The sequence below is a fragment of the Triticum urartu genome, chromosome 7, assembly GCF_003073215.2.
Source record: "Triticum urartu cultivar G1812 chromosome 7, Tu2.1, whole genome shotgun sequence".
In the NCBI taxonomy this organism is placed as follows: domain Eukaryota; kingdom Viridiplantae; phylum Streptophyta; class Magnoliopsida; order Poales; family Poaceae; genus Triticum; species Triticum urartu.
The window spans coordinates 277353263-277366718 of NC_053028.1; positions in this window are offsets into that span (position 1 = coordinate 277353263).

The window sequence follows — 13456 nt, forward strand, 5'->3', positions numbered from 1 at the left end:
GAGTATATGGCTAGCCGATGGTGCGACCGGATACCCTTAACCATTGGTAGCCATGTTTTCCCATCAGACCTGATAATTTTGGAGTCACAAGGATTGGATGTGATATTAGGCATGGACTGGATGTCAAAGTATGGAGGAAGAATTGATTGTGCTAGTAAGTCGATTTATCTCACCACCTCGGAGGGAAAAAGGATCAAGTATGTATCTAGGCATGCGCCTAGGAGGAGCCAAGTAAATACCCTCACGGGAGTTGTTCAGGAGGAAGTGCCTATAGTGAAGGATTACCCAGATGTTTTTCCAGAGGAGTTACCAGGCATGCCACCAGATCGAGACATCGAGTTTTTGATAGAGCTATTGCCAGGTACAGGGCCAATATCAAAGAGACCCTACCGGATGCCCGCAAATGATCTGGAGGAGATTAAGAAGCAGATCAAGGAGTTATTGGAGAAAGGTTACATCCGACGGAGTTCATCACCATGGGGAGCCTTGGTGCTTTTGGTTGAGAATAAGGATAAGTCTCTAAGGATGGTTGTTGATTATCGTGCATTGAATGAGGTGACGATCAAGAACAAATACCCACTGCCGATGATCAATGATTTGTTTGACCAGTTGCAAGGAGCTAAGGTGTTTTCGAAGATCGATCTGCGATCAGGATATCACCAGCTGAAGATCCGGGAGAAGGATATACCTAAAACCACATTTGCCACAAGGTATGGGTTATATGAGTATACGGTCATGTCATTTGGACTAACTAACGCCCCTGCCTATTTCATGAGCATGATGAACAAGGTGTTCATGGAATATTTGGATAAGTTTGTTGTGGTGTTCATTGATGATATAATGGTATACTCGAAGAATGAAGAGGAGCACAAGGAGCATTTGCGTTTAGTTCTCGAGAAACTCAGGGAACATCAGTTGTATGCCAAGTTCAGCAAATGTGAGTTTTGGTTGAAAGAAGTTGGATTCCTTGGACATGTTATATCAGGAGAAGGTATAGTAGTGGACCCCACCAAGGTTCAGTCAGTCACTAAATGGTTGGCACCCACTTCAGTTAGCGAGATCCGCAGTTTTCTTGGACTCGCAGGATACTACCGGAGATTCATTGAGAATGTGTTCCAAGATTATGAAGCCAATGACAGAGCTATTGAAGAAGGATACCAAATTTAAATGGACGGAAGAATGTGAAGAGAGTTTTCAAGAGTTAAAGAAACGTCTGACTACAACCCCAGTACTGATTCTGTCGGATATACGCAAGGATTTCCAAGTGTATTGCAACGCCTCTCGCTTAGGACTTGGAGGAGTACTGATGCAGGACGGAAGAGTTGTTTCGTATGCCTCGTGACAACTGAAACCGCATGAGTTAAATTATGCCACGCATGATTTGGAGTTGGCTGCCGTAGTGCATGCATTGAAGACTTGGAGACATTACCTTATTGGAAACCATTGCGATGTGTACACTGACCATAAGAGCTTGAAGTATATTTTCACATAGAAGGAGTTGAACCTTAGGTAGAGGAGATGGTTGGAGCTTATAAAGGATTATGACATGAAGCTTCACTATCATCCAGGCAAGGCCAACATCGTAGCAGATGCTTTGAGCCGGAAGAGTTATGCCAACACACTCATAAGCGCAGGATTGCCAAAGGAGTTGGCAGAGGATCTCAGGGAACTTCGATTAGAGATTGTCCCTAGAGGTTTTGTTGCAACAATGGAAGTTCAGTCTACATTGTTAGGAAAGATTCGAGAAGCTCAGAAGGATGAAAAAGAGATCGCTGAGATAAAAGAGAGAATGAGCAAAGGAAAGGCCAAAGGTTTTCGTGAGGATGAACACGACACCTTGTGGTTTGAGGACCATGTTTATGTGCCCAATAACACAGAGATCAGGAAGTTAATACTTCAGGAGGCTCATGACTCACCATACTCGATACACCCCGGAAACACCAAGATGTATGTGGATTTAAAGGAGCATTTCTGGTGGACTGGTATGAAGAAGGACATTGACGAGTTTGTAGCCGTATGTGATGTATGTCAGAGAGTGAAGGCAGAACATCAAAAGCCAGCCGGATTGTTACAGCCTATGCCGATACCCGAATGGAAGTGGGATAAGCTTGGCATGGATTTCATCACCGGATTGCCCAGGACCAAATCAGGATATGATTCTATATGGGTAGTAGTTGATCGCTTGACCAAAGTAGCTCACTTTATCCCAGTGAAAACCACCTATACAAGTGCCAAGTTGGCCAAGATATACATGACCAGGATCGTTTGTTTGCATGGAGTTCCAAGGATCATTGTATCAAATAGAGGAACCCAGTTTACCTCAAAGTTTTGGAATCAGTTGCATGAAACTTTGGGAACCAGACTGGAGTTCAGTACAGCTTTTCACCCGCAAACAAATGGACAGACCGAGAGAGTCAACCAGATTCTGGAGGATATGTTGAGAGCTTGTGCACTAGATTATGGATCTAGTTGGGATGACAACTTGCCCTATGTAGATTTCTCATACAAAAACAATTACCAGGCCAGTTTGAAGATGGCACCTTTCGAAGCCTTGTACGGAAGGAGGTGCAGGACACCGTTGTTGTGGGATGAAGTTGGAGACCGTCAGTTGTTTGGACCGGATTTGATTAAGGAATCAGAAGAGAAGGTTAAATTGATTAGAGATAGACTGAAGGTAGCTCAGTCCCGACAGAAGAGTTATGCAGATTCAAAACGCAAGGAGGTAGTCTATGAAATCGGAGACAGAGTGTATCTTCGAGTATCACCACTCCGAGGAGTTAAGCGCTCTGGAGTTAAGGGAAAGTTAGCGCCATGTTTTGTGGGACAATACAGAGTTTTGGAACGTATGGGAGAAGTTGCCTATAAGTTGGAATTACCCGAAGGATTGTCAGGAGTTCATGATGTGTTCCATGTTTCTCAGATGAAGAAGTGACACACAGAGATGGCTGACATTCCTCTGAGAGATACAGTACCGCTAGAAGCGATTCAGTTGGATAATGATTTGACTTATGAGGAGAAACCAGTCAAGATTCTCGAGTTTGCCAGTCGGGTTACCCGCAGCAAGGTTATTAAGTTTTGCAAAGTTCAGTGGAGCCACCATACCAAGGACGAAGCCACCTGGGAACGAGAGGATGATCTTCGCAAAGACCACCCACACCTATTTTCTAGCCAATCCGAATCTCGAGGGCAAGATTCATCTTAAGGGGGGTAGGATTGTAACATCCCAAATTTTTAATTTGGAATGCTATACATTAGGTCATCATTGCATATCATATTTTATTGCATTTTGGCCCGATCCTCGAAATCCTAAGCAACTCAAGGACCCTCGGAGAGAGAGTTGGGGATTTCACTGTTTTCATATTTGAATTTTATCAAATATTGAAAGGAGGATTTTTGGTTTTAATTATTTTTCTCTCCAAAAATATTTCATGTTAAAATATATGAGAGGAGATAATATGACTTCTCCAAAAGAAATGAAATATTGGAGGAAAAATATTAAAATCAAATATTTTCTTTTATTCGGATTTTATTGCAATTTTATTTGCATTGGAAAAATTGCACATTTTCAAAATTGCATTTTAGGGCCAAGAAAATGTTCATCTTGTTCTAAATATTTTATTTAGACGGTGAAAATTTGTTTTGGCATTTTTAGATTTTATTTATTTTTCTAGGATTTATTTTCATCGGAACGTTTTTTTAGAGAGAAGCCCGACGTACCGAACTGGGCCGAGGCCCAGTTGGCCCAGCCGTCGCCGCACCGCCGTCTCCCTCGCGGAGACCGCGACCAGCACGTCGCCACCCGCCGAGGCAGAGCCGGCCACGTCTCCCCCCCCCCCCCCGCAAGCCCCCCCCCCCCCCCCCTTTAAAAGCCGACCCGGGGCCCCCTGGAGCCCCAAGCCGCCGCCGCCCTGCGCCGACGCCGCCGCTCGCCGCCGCCGCTGAGCCACCCCACGCCACCCCACGCCACCCCGCGCTGCCCTACCGTTACCTGCGCCGCTGCTCCGCTCGCCGGAAGCCGCCGGAGCCGCGCCGGAGTTCGAATCTCGCCGTCCGGTTTTTTTCGATTTAGGTAAAACCGTTGGGTTTTTAAAAAACCCTAGTTTCGGTTTTTTTAGAACGGTTCGCCGGTTTTCTCGGTTTAGTTACTTAGCGGACGTTCGTCCGTACGTTCGTTTTAACGAACGGTGTTCACTCATTAGCCACAGACAGCGAAAGTTCGTTCGTTAGCCTGTTCGTCAGTTTTTTCTTTTTTTGGATTTTCCGTGATTATGTTCGATCGTGATTTCTGATCCGACTTTCGTTTTAGTTTATCTTTTCACTCGTTTATCGGTATCAGGCGATTCAAGCGCCTAGATCTTCGTCTCGAAGCCCACTTTCTGTTTAACCAACTTGAACAAGATTTTGATACAGTAACATTCGACTTTAGTCCAGATTAGTAATCGGATCTTGTTTCTTTCGCAGTTTGAGTTTTGTTGCTCCGTTCGATTTGATTCTTTTTGCAAACCAGAGTTCTTAAATTGAACTTTCTGGTTAGATCTTATTATTCGTGTTTTACCCGTGCGTCTTTGCTTGATTGCTTATGTATGCTATTGTTTGTTTGCGATAGAACACTCGAAGTGCGAAGCGTGCTACTACGAGTCTCTAGGTTTTGTGGATCATTAGCAAGGCAAGTAACACTTTGATCATACCCCTTTATCACCCAGTTTTTATGCATTAGTTTCAACCCTCAAACATTGCATGGTTAGGACTTGATAACATGTGGGATTGGGAAGTAGTTGATGAGGTAGAACCTATTGCCCTGTTATTATCAAACCCTTGGGAGTTACTTCTACGTATTTCTTATATTGCCATGCTATGCTCGTAGACGTGGTTTGGGTGAGTGAATCCATGACAGATGTGAGATTGTTAATTAATGGTTCAACTTAAGGTGGCAACTTTAATACACATATTGGTGGATTGCTTGTCGGGCACCTAGAGAATCCAGTGTTGTCCTAGGATATCCCGGAGTACCCATGTGATAATCCTGAGGTCCGCCACCTAGGCTCAAAGGGAACTAAGATATTTCATGCTAGAAACTTCCGTGTGCAGCCACAAGCTATTATGGGCTCTAGCATAGTTGAGTAAGTTGCATGACCTCTTCTAGTGGTAGGCTAGCAGATGTAGAGGGATGTAGGTTGGTACTGTCTACCCGGGGTTAGAGCTAATGCTTCTGAAAGGCTGTGTCTCGGTCATCCGTTTCTCCAACACCAGGTAGTGCAAGAAATCCAACGGAGGAGATCAAGTCTTGTGGGGCAAAGTGCGCAAACCTCTGCAGAGTGTACAAACTAATCATGGTTAGTCGTGTCCCCGGTTATGGACATCTTGAGTATCTAGTACTTGGATTATCATATGTATCTCATCACTCTAAATTAAAATTGTTGGGTTGATAATTACTTTTAATTGGGATTGAGTTGGAGGAACCTTCTCAATGATGTTTCAATTACCATGATAGTTAAATAAAATCTATTCCTTTGTTGTAGGGAAAAATTGGCTTTTCGCAAAACTTTAACCGTAGAGCTTTCCACCAGCCAAATATGCATGTAGTGATAGCATTAGTCAGTTCTTGCTCTACTGTGTTATTTTTCTAGCATATTCCATGTGTTGGCCCGTTTTCAGGCTGCAATGTATTATGTTGCGGACTTTTCAGACGAGGAGTAAGGTTCATTAGGTCGTTGCCGTTGCAGCTCAGCTATGCTGTTGGAGTTGATGGACTCACTTTATCTTCCAAGCCTTCCTCTGTTATCGTATTAGATGGCCTTAAGCCATATTTATTGTAATAAGTTCTCTTTTGCGACATTCTATGTAATAAGTGTGTGATTGCTACTCTCTTATAAATCCTTCGAGTACTCTGTGTGTGTGTGTCAGCATTACCGATCCAGGGATGACACTGAAGCACAGAGACTTGACCGTTTGAGGTCGGGTCGCTACAGGTTAGCCATGGAAAGTGAAAGTATGGTGGAAAAACGAATAAACTTTATTTTATATTTGGGAACCGCCTATGATATATTTAGCATGGAAAGTGTTGGGAACTCTAAGTCGTTTTCGTTGGTGGGATGGATACACCTCCCAAAATGTTTTTATCTCTAAGTTTTTCGCTTTGAGCTCTAGCACCTCTACAAATCCCTACTTCCCTCTGCGAAGGGCCTTTATTTTACTTTATGCAATTTTTATTTTGAATTTGGGTCTCCATCTTCTCGTATAAAAGCACCAACTAGGAGGAAATATGATCGTACTTGAGTATTGGATGTAGCTAATATGCGAGTGTGTTTCATGAATGGATCAATGGTTGAGTATGAGGGGCTAGGGATAGCTTATTTTAGCATTGATATTTTGAAAGACATGGTTGCTTCTTGATATGTGTCGGTGTCAAAACCGGTGGATCTCAGGTAGGGGGTCCCGAACTGTGCGTCTAAGGCGGATGGTAACAGGAGGCAGGGGACATGATGTTTTACCGAGGTTCAGGCCCTCTTGATGGAGGTAAAACCCTAAGTCTTGCTTGATTATTCTTGATAATATGAGTAGTACAAGAGTTGATCTACCACGAGATCGGAGAGGCTAAACCCTAGAAGCTAGCCTATGCTATGATTGTATGTTGTCCTACGAACTAAAACCCTCCGGTTTATATAGACACCGGAGGGGGCTAGGGTTACACAAGGTCGGTTACAAAGGAGGAGATATACATATCCGTATTGCCTAGCTTGCCTTCTACGCCAAGTAGAGTCCCATCCGGACACGGGATGAAGTCTTCAATCTTGTATCTTCATAATCCAACAGTCCGGCCAAAGGATATAATCTGGCTGTCCGGATACCCCCTAATCCAGGACTCCCTCGGTAGCCCCCGAACCAGGCTTCAATGATGATGAGTCCGGCGCGCAGTGTTGTCTTCGGCATTGCAAGGCGGGTTCTTCTCCAAATTTTGAATGTTTGTTAAGCAGTGTCCGGTCCCATAAATGTTGAACCTCTTGGCTTCCGCGCCAAATAAGGGCTATCTCCCACGCGTCGAATGAATGCGAGGCGCCAGGGCGTTTTTACATTCGCCCCCCTAGCCAGATAAATAAATTGTCTATTAAAGGGATGGGGATTCTTAGATCCAATCCATACCATCCTCCCCCAGCGAGAATCCATCGGAGCGTGCTTCGGAAAAATCCACTCCAGCATGGCCGACCTCCGCAGCTCCTCCTCCCGCCCCCGTAGCCCTAGATGATTGGGAGAGGTGTTCAGTCCCACACAGTCGATTAGTCGAACTGTAGACCAAGGGATTTCTCCCTCCGGCGTATATGGTGGCCGTCCGAGCCGGGCTCGCCACCTATAATGGCGGGGAGCAACCGGAGAGCTTCCCAAGCCCCTCTACGGGGAGCGGGTATGCCTTGTCCCTTATTTATTGAGGGGACTCGGATTTCCGGTTCATCCGTTCCTCCGCGGGCTCCTGGAGTTTTACGGCCTCCAACTGCATAATTTCACCCCTGCTTCCATTTTAAACATCGCCGGCTATGTTTCCCTCTGTGAGTTATTCCTGGGCTGCGAGGCTCATTTCGAGTTGTGGAAAAGGTTATTTTGCCTCGTCCCTCGCACATAGAAGGGGTCACTTTATCAAGGGGGCGGAGCAGAAATATGGCGCATCACCGAAACCGGATACTTGTCCGGTACTCCGAAGAAGACGTCCTAAGACTGGCCTTCGGAATGGTTTTATATGGAGGACATCCCCCTTCCGGATCCTGTTCGGCGGGGTCTTCCTGAGTTCAGCAATGCTCCTCTGAAGAAACGCCGAAGTTGGCGCCCACAGAGCCCCCAGGAGGAAGACAACGGAGAAGTCCTTTACCCGATGAACCGGATTAAAGCGCTGGACCAATCGGGATTGACAATAACTGAGGTCATGTCAATATGCATAATGCGGGGAGTGCAACCACTTCAATATCGAGGGCACCCCTTGTGGTGTTTTAACGGGGAAGATGACGCCACCCGTTGCGGGCGTAAGGGTCCGGACAACGCCGCCGCTTTAGCAAAAATTCTGTCCGAATTGTTCAAGGGAGAGGAAGAGGAGTTCATCCGCATCAAGCCACGGGATGGATTCTCCATGTACAACCCCCAAGCTGGGTGAGTTATATCTCCTTACTCCCGTTCTTCCCGCATTCTTTGTCGTAGGTACTCACCTAGCCATTTTGCGGCAGGAACTACGAAAAGCCATAAGGGAGGTCAGGAGCCCATCTCCACAACCAGAGGACCCTGACCGGGCTCTCGATGCCGGACTCAAAGAAGATCCGGTCATATTCGTGGAGCTGATAGACCGGTAGTTCTATCAATTAAGCTATGATGACGCCATGGTGGCCATTACGGCCGACTATCCCGGACTGCTTCCTGCGTCGCATGTAAGAAAAAGCAAAAATCTCAACTCCAAAAACTAGGATCCCCTTTTAGACACTTCACCTACCATATACATATGGTGTTTTTACAGGGAAGGCATTCGGGATGCCATGCCGAACCCGCAGCAACTCGCCAACAAGAGGCACCGAGGCCGGGCAGGCCAAAAAGGAAGGCGGTTAGGACGGAGACGCCGGCGCAGAGGTATGACAGAAACCCCGCTCCGTGGTTGTCGTCTTTCTTGAAATGTAATGACGTCCATGTTTCTTTAACAGAAAAAACGCTCGCTGGAATATGTCCAGCGAGGCTGCCGATCATGCTTCCACCAGTCGGGCTCCAGGACCGGACATAGAGGCGGAAGCTGACATGGGGCGGACGCCGGATAGTCCCCCTACAGAGGATGCGGATAGGCTATCCGCTACACATTTAGAATTGGAGAGCGCCATGAATCATAGGCGTCGTCGAGCCATACTCCATGATACTTGCTTCTCACCAGAGGCATTTGATGCCTTCAATTCTGGAGAGGCGTACCTCCGGGCTGCTCAAAGTGGTCTAGCCAGAGCCACAGACCAGTATGTAAAGGATGTACGGGTAAGAGAAACTGATGATTATATGTATCAGTAGCCCCTGAGACTTGAAACAGTTAGCAAAACTGATTTAAGGATCATCTTATTATGCAGGTTCTTACAGAGAAGAATAGTCAACTGTCACAGGAGCTGGAGGAATGCAAGACCCAACTTCGGGCCGCTGTTGCCGCATTGAAGGAACCTAAAAAGTCCCCAGCTAGTAGCATTTCTTTCAAAGAATGAGAGGTACCATATAGCGTGCGGCATGGCTGCAGATCTAATAATAGATGTTGCAGATAAATCCGAAGAGAATCCGGAGGAGCAGCACGCCGTACGACAGCTAAAGGCTGGCGAACGCGTGCTGACTGAGGTCAGGCGGGAGAAAAACAATCTCCAAGATGCCAATACCAAGCTGAGCGTGGAACTGAAAGATGTTCGAGCCCAGCTGGCGGAATCCGAGAAGGAGAATAAGCGGCTTCGACGCGGCATATTTGTTGGGGAACGTAGTAATTTCAAAAAAATTCCTACGCACACGCAAGATCATGGTGATGCATAGCAATGAGAGGGGAGAGTGTAGTCTACGTACCCTCGTAGACCTACAGCGGAAGCGTTATGACAACGCGGTTGATGTAGTCGTACGTCTTCACGGCCCGATCGATCAAGCACCGAAACTACGACACCTCCGAGTTCTAGCACACGTTCAGCTCGATGATGATCCCCGAACTCCGATCCAGCAAAGTGTCGGGGAAGAGTTCCATCAGCACGATGGCGTGGTGACGATCTTAATGTTCTAATGTCGCAGGGCTTCGCCTAAGCACCACTACAATATTATCGAGGACTATGGTGGAGGGGGGCACCGCACACGGCTAAGAGAACGATCTTGAAGATCAACTTGTGTGTCTAGAGGTGGCCCCCCTACCCCCGTATATAAAGGAGAAAGGGGGGAGGCCGGCTGGCCCTTGGGGCGCGCCAAGGAGGAGGAGTCCTCCTCCTAGTAGGAGTAGGACTCCTCTCTTTCCTACTCCTACTACGAAGGGGAAAGGAAGGGGGAGAGGGAGAAGGAAAGGGGGGCACCGCCCCCCTCTCCTAGTCCAATTTGGACCAGATGGGGAGGGGGTGCGCGGCCCACCCTGGCCGCCCCTCTCTCTCTCCACTAGGGCCCATAAAGCCCATTACTTCTCGTGGGTGGTTCCGGTAACCCTCCGGCACTCTGGTTTTCTCCGAAATCACCCGGAACACTTCCGGTGTCCGAATATAGCCGTCCAATATATCAATCTTTATGTCTCGACCATTTCGAGACTCCTCGTCATGTCCATGATCATCCGGGACTCCGAACAAACTTCGGTACATCAAAATATATAAACTCATAATGAAACTGTCATCGTAACGTTAAGCGTGCGTACCCTACAGGTTCGAGAACAATGTAGACATGACCGAGACATGTCTCCAGTCAATAACCAATAGCGGAACCTGGATGCTCATATTGGATCCCACATATTCTACGAAGATCTTTTATCGGTCAGACCGCATAACAACATACTTTGTTCCCTTTGTCATCGGTATGTTACTTGCCCGAGATTCAATCGTCGGTATCTCAATACCTAGTTCAATCTCATTACCGGCAAGTCTCTTTACTCGTTTCGTAATACATCATGTCGCAACTAACTCATTAGTTGCAATGCTTGCAAGGCTTATGTGATGTGCATTACCGAGAGGGCCCAGAGATACCTCTCTGACAATCGGAGTGACAGATCCTAATCTCGAAATACGCCAACCCAACATGTACCTTTGGAGACACCTGTAGAGCTCCTTTATAATCACCCAGTTACGTTGTGACGTTTGGTAGCACACAAAGTGTTCCTCCGGCAAACGGGAGTTGCATAATCTCATAGTCATAGGAACATGTATAAGTCATGAAGAAAGCAATAGCAACATACTAAATGATCGGGTGCTAAGCTAATGGAATGGGTCATGTCAATCACATCATTCTCCTAATGATGTGATCCTGTTAATCAAATGACAACACATGTCTATGGTTAGGAAGCATAACCATCTTTGATTAACGAGCTAGTCAAGTAGAGGCACACTAGTGACGGTTAGTTTGTCTATGTATTCACACAAGTATTATGTTTCCGGATAATACAATTCTAGCATGAATAATAAACATTTATCATGATATAAGGAAATAAATAATAACTTTATTATTGCCTCTAGGGTATATTTCCTTCAGTCTCCCACTTGCACTAGAGTCAATAATCTAGATTTTACACAGTAATGATTCTAACACCCATGGAGCTTTGGTGCTGATCATGTTTTGCTCGTGGAAGAGGCTTAGTCAATGGGTCTGCTACATTCAAATCCGTATGTATCTTGCAAATCTCTATGTCTCCCACCTGGACTAGATCCCGGATGGAATTGAAGCGTCTCTTGATGTGTTTGGTTCTCTTGTGAAATCTGGATTCCTTTGCCAAGGCAATTGCACCAGTATTGTCACAAAAGATTTTCATTGGACCCGATGCACTAGGTATGACACCTAGATCGGATATGAACTCCTTCATCCAGACTCCTTCGTTTGCTGCTTCCGAAGCAGCTATGTACTCCGCTTCACATGTAGATCCCGCCACAATGCTTTGTTTAGAACCGCACCAACTGACAGCTCCACCGTTTAATGTAAACACGTATCCGGTTTGCGATTTAGAATCATCCGGATCAGTGTCAAAGCTTGCATCAACGTAACGATTTACGATGAGCTCTTTGTCACCTCCATATACGAGAAACATGTCCTTAGTCCTTTTCAGGTATTTCAGGATGTTCTTGATCGTTGTCCAGTGATCCACTCCTGGATTACTTTGGTACCTCCCTACTAGACTTATAGCAAGACACACATCAGGTCTGGTACACAGCATTGCATACATGATAGAGCCTATGGCTGAAGCATAGGGAACATCTTTCATTTTCTCTCTATCTTCTGCAGTGGTCGGGCATTGAGTCTTACTCAATTTCACACCTTGTAACACAGGCAAGAATCCTTTCTTTGCTTGATCCATTTTGAACTTCTTCAAAAAAAATTCAAGGTATGTGCTTTGTGAAAGTCCAATTAAGCGTCTTGATCTATCTCTATAGATCTTAATGCCCAATATGTAAGCAGCTTCACCGAGGTCTTTCATTGAAAAACTCTTATTCAAGTATCCCTTTATGCTATCCAGAAATTCTATATCATTTCCGATTAGTAATATGTCATCTACATATAATATCAGAAATGCTACAGAGCTCCCACTCACTTTCTTGTAAATACAGACTTCTCCAAAAGTCTGTACAAAACCAAATGCTTTGATCACATTATCAAAGCGTTTATTCGAACTCCGAGAGGCTTGCACCAGTCCATAAATGGATCGCCGGAGCTTGCACACTTTGTTAGCTCCCTTTGGATCGACAAAACCTTCCGGCTGCATCATATACAACTCTTCTTCCAGAAATCCATTCAGGAATGCAGTTTTGACATCCATCTGCCAAATTTCATAATCATAAAATGCGGCAATTGCTAACATGATTCGGACAGACTTAAGCATCGCTACGGGTGAGAAGGTCTCATCATAGTCAATCCCTTGAACTTGTCGAAAACCTTTTGCGACAAGTCGAGCTTTGTAGACAGTAACATTATCGTCAGCGTCAGTCTTCTTTTTGAAGATCCATTTATTCCCAATTGCTTGCCGATCTTTGGGCAAGTCAACAAAGTCCATACTTTGTTCTCATACATGGATCCCATCTCATATTTCATGGCTTCAAGCCATTTTGCGGAATCTGGGCTCACCATCGCTTCTTCATAGTTCGTAGGTTCATCATGATCTAGTAGCATGACTTCCAAAACAGGATTACTGTCGGTGTCAAAACCGGCTGATCTCGGGTAGGGGGTCCCGAACTGTGTGTCTAGGCCGGATGGTAATAGGAGGCAAGGGGCACGAAGTTTTACCCAGGTTCGGGCCCTCTTGATGGAGGTAAAACCCTACGTCCTGCTTGATTAATATTGATGATATGGGTAGTACAAGAGTAGATCTACCACGAGATCGGAGAGGCTAAACCCTAGAAGCTAGCCTATGGTATGATTGTTGTTCTGTATGTTGTCCTATGGACTAAAACCCTCCGGTTTATATAGACACCGGAGAGGGTTAGGGTTACACAAAGTCGGTTACAATGGTAGGAGATCTACATATCCGTATCGCCAAGCTTGCCTTCCATGCCAAGGAAAGTCCCTTCCGGACACGGGACGAAGTCTTCAATCTTGTATCTTCATAGTCCAGGAGTCCGGCTGAAGGTATAGTCCGGCCATCCGGACAGCCCCTAATCCAGGACTCCCTCAGTAGCCCCTGAACCAGGCTTCAATGACGACGAGTCCGGCGTGCAGATTGTCTTCGGCATTGCAAGGCGGGTTCCTCCTCCAAGTACTTCATAGAAGATTTTGAACACAAAGATAGTGTCCGGCTCTGCAAAATAAG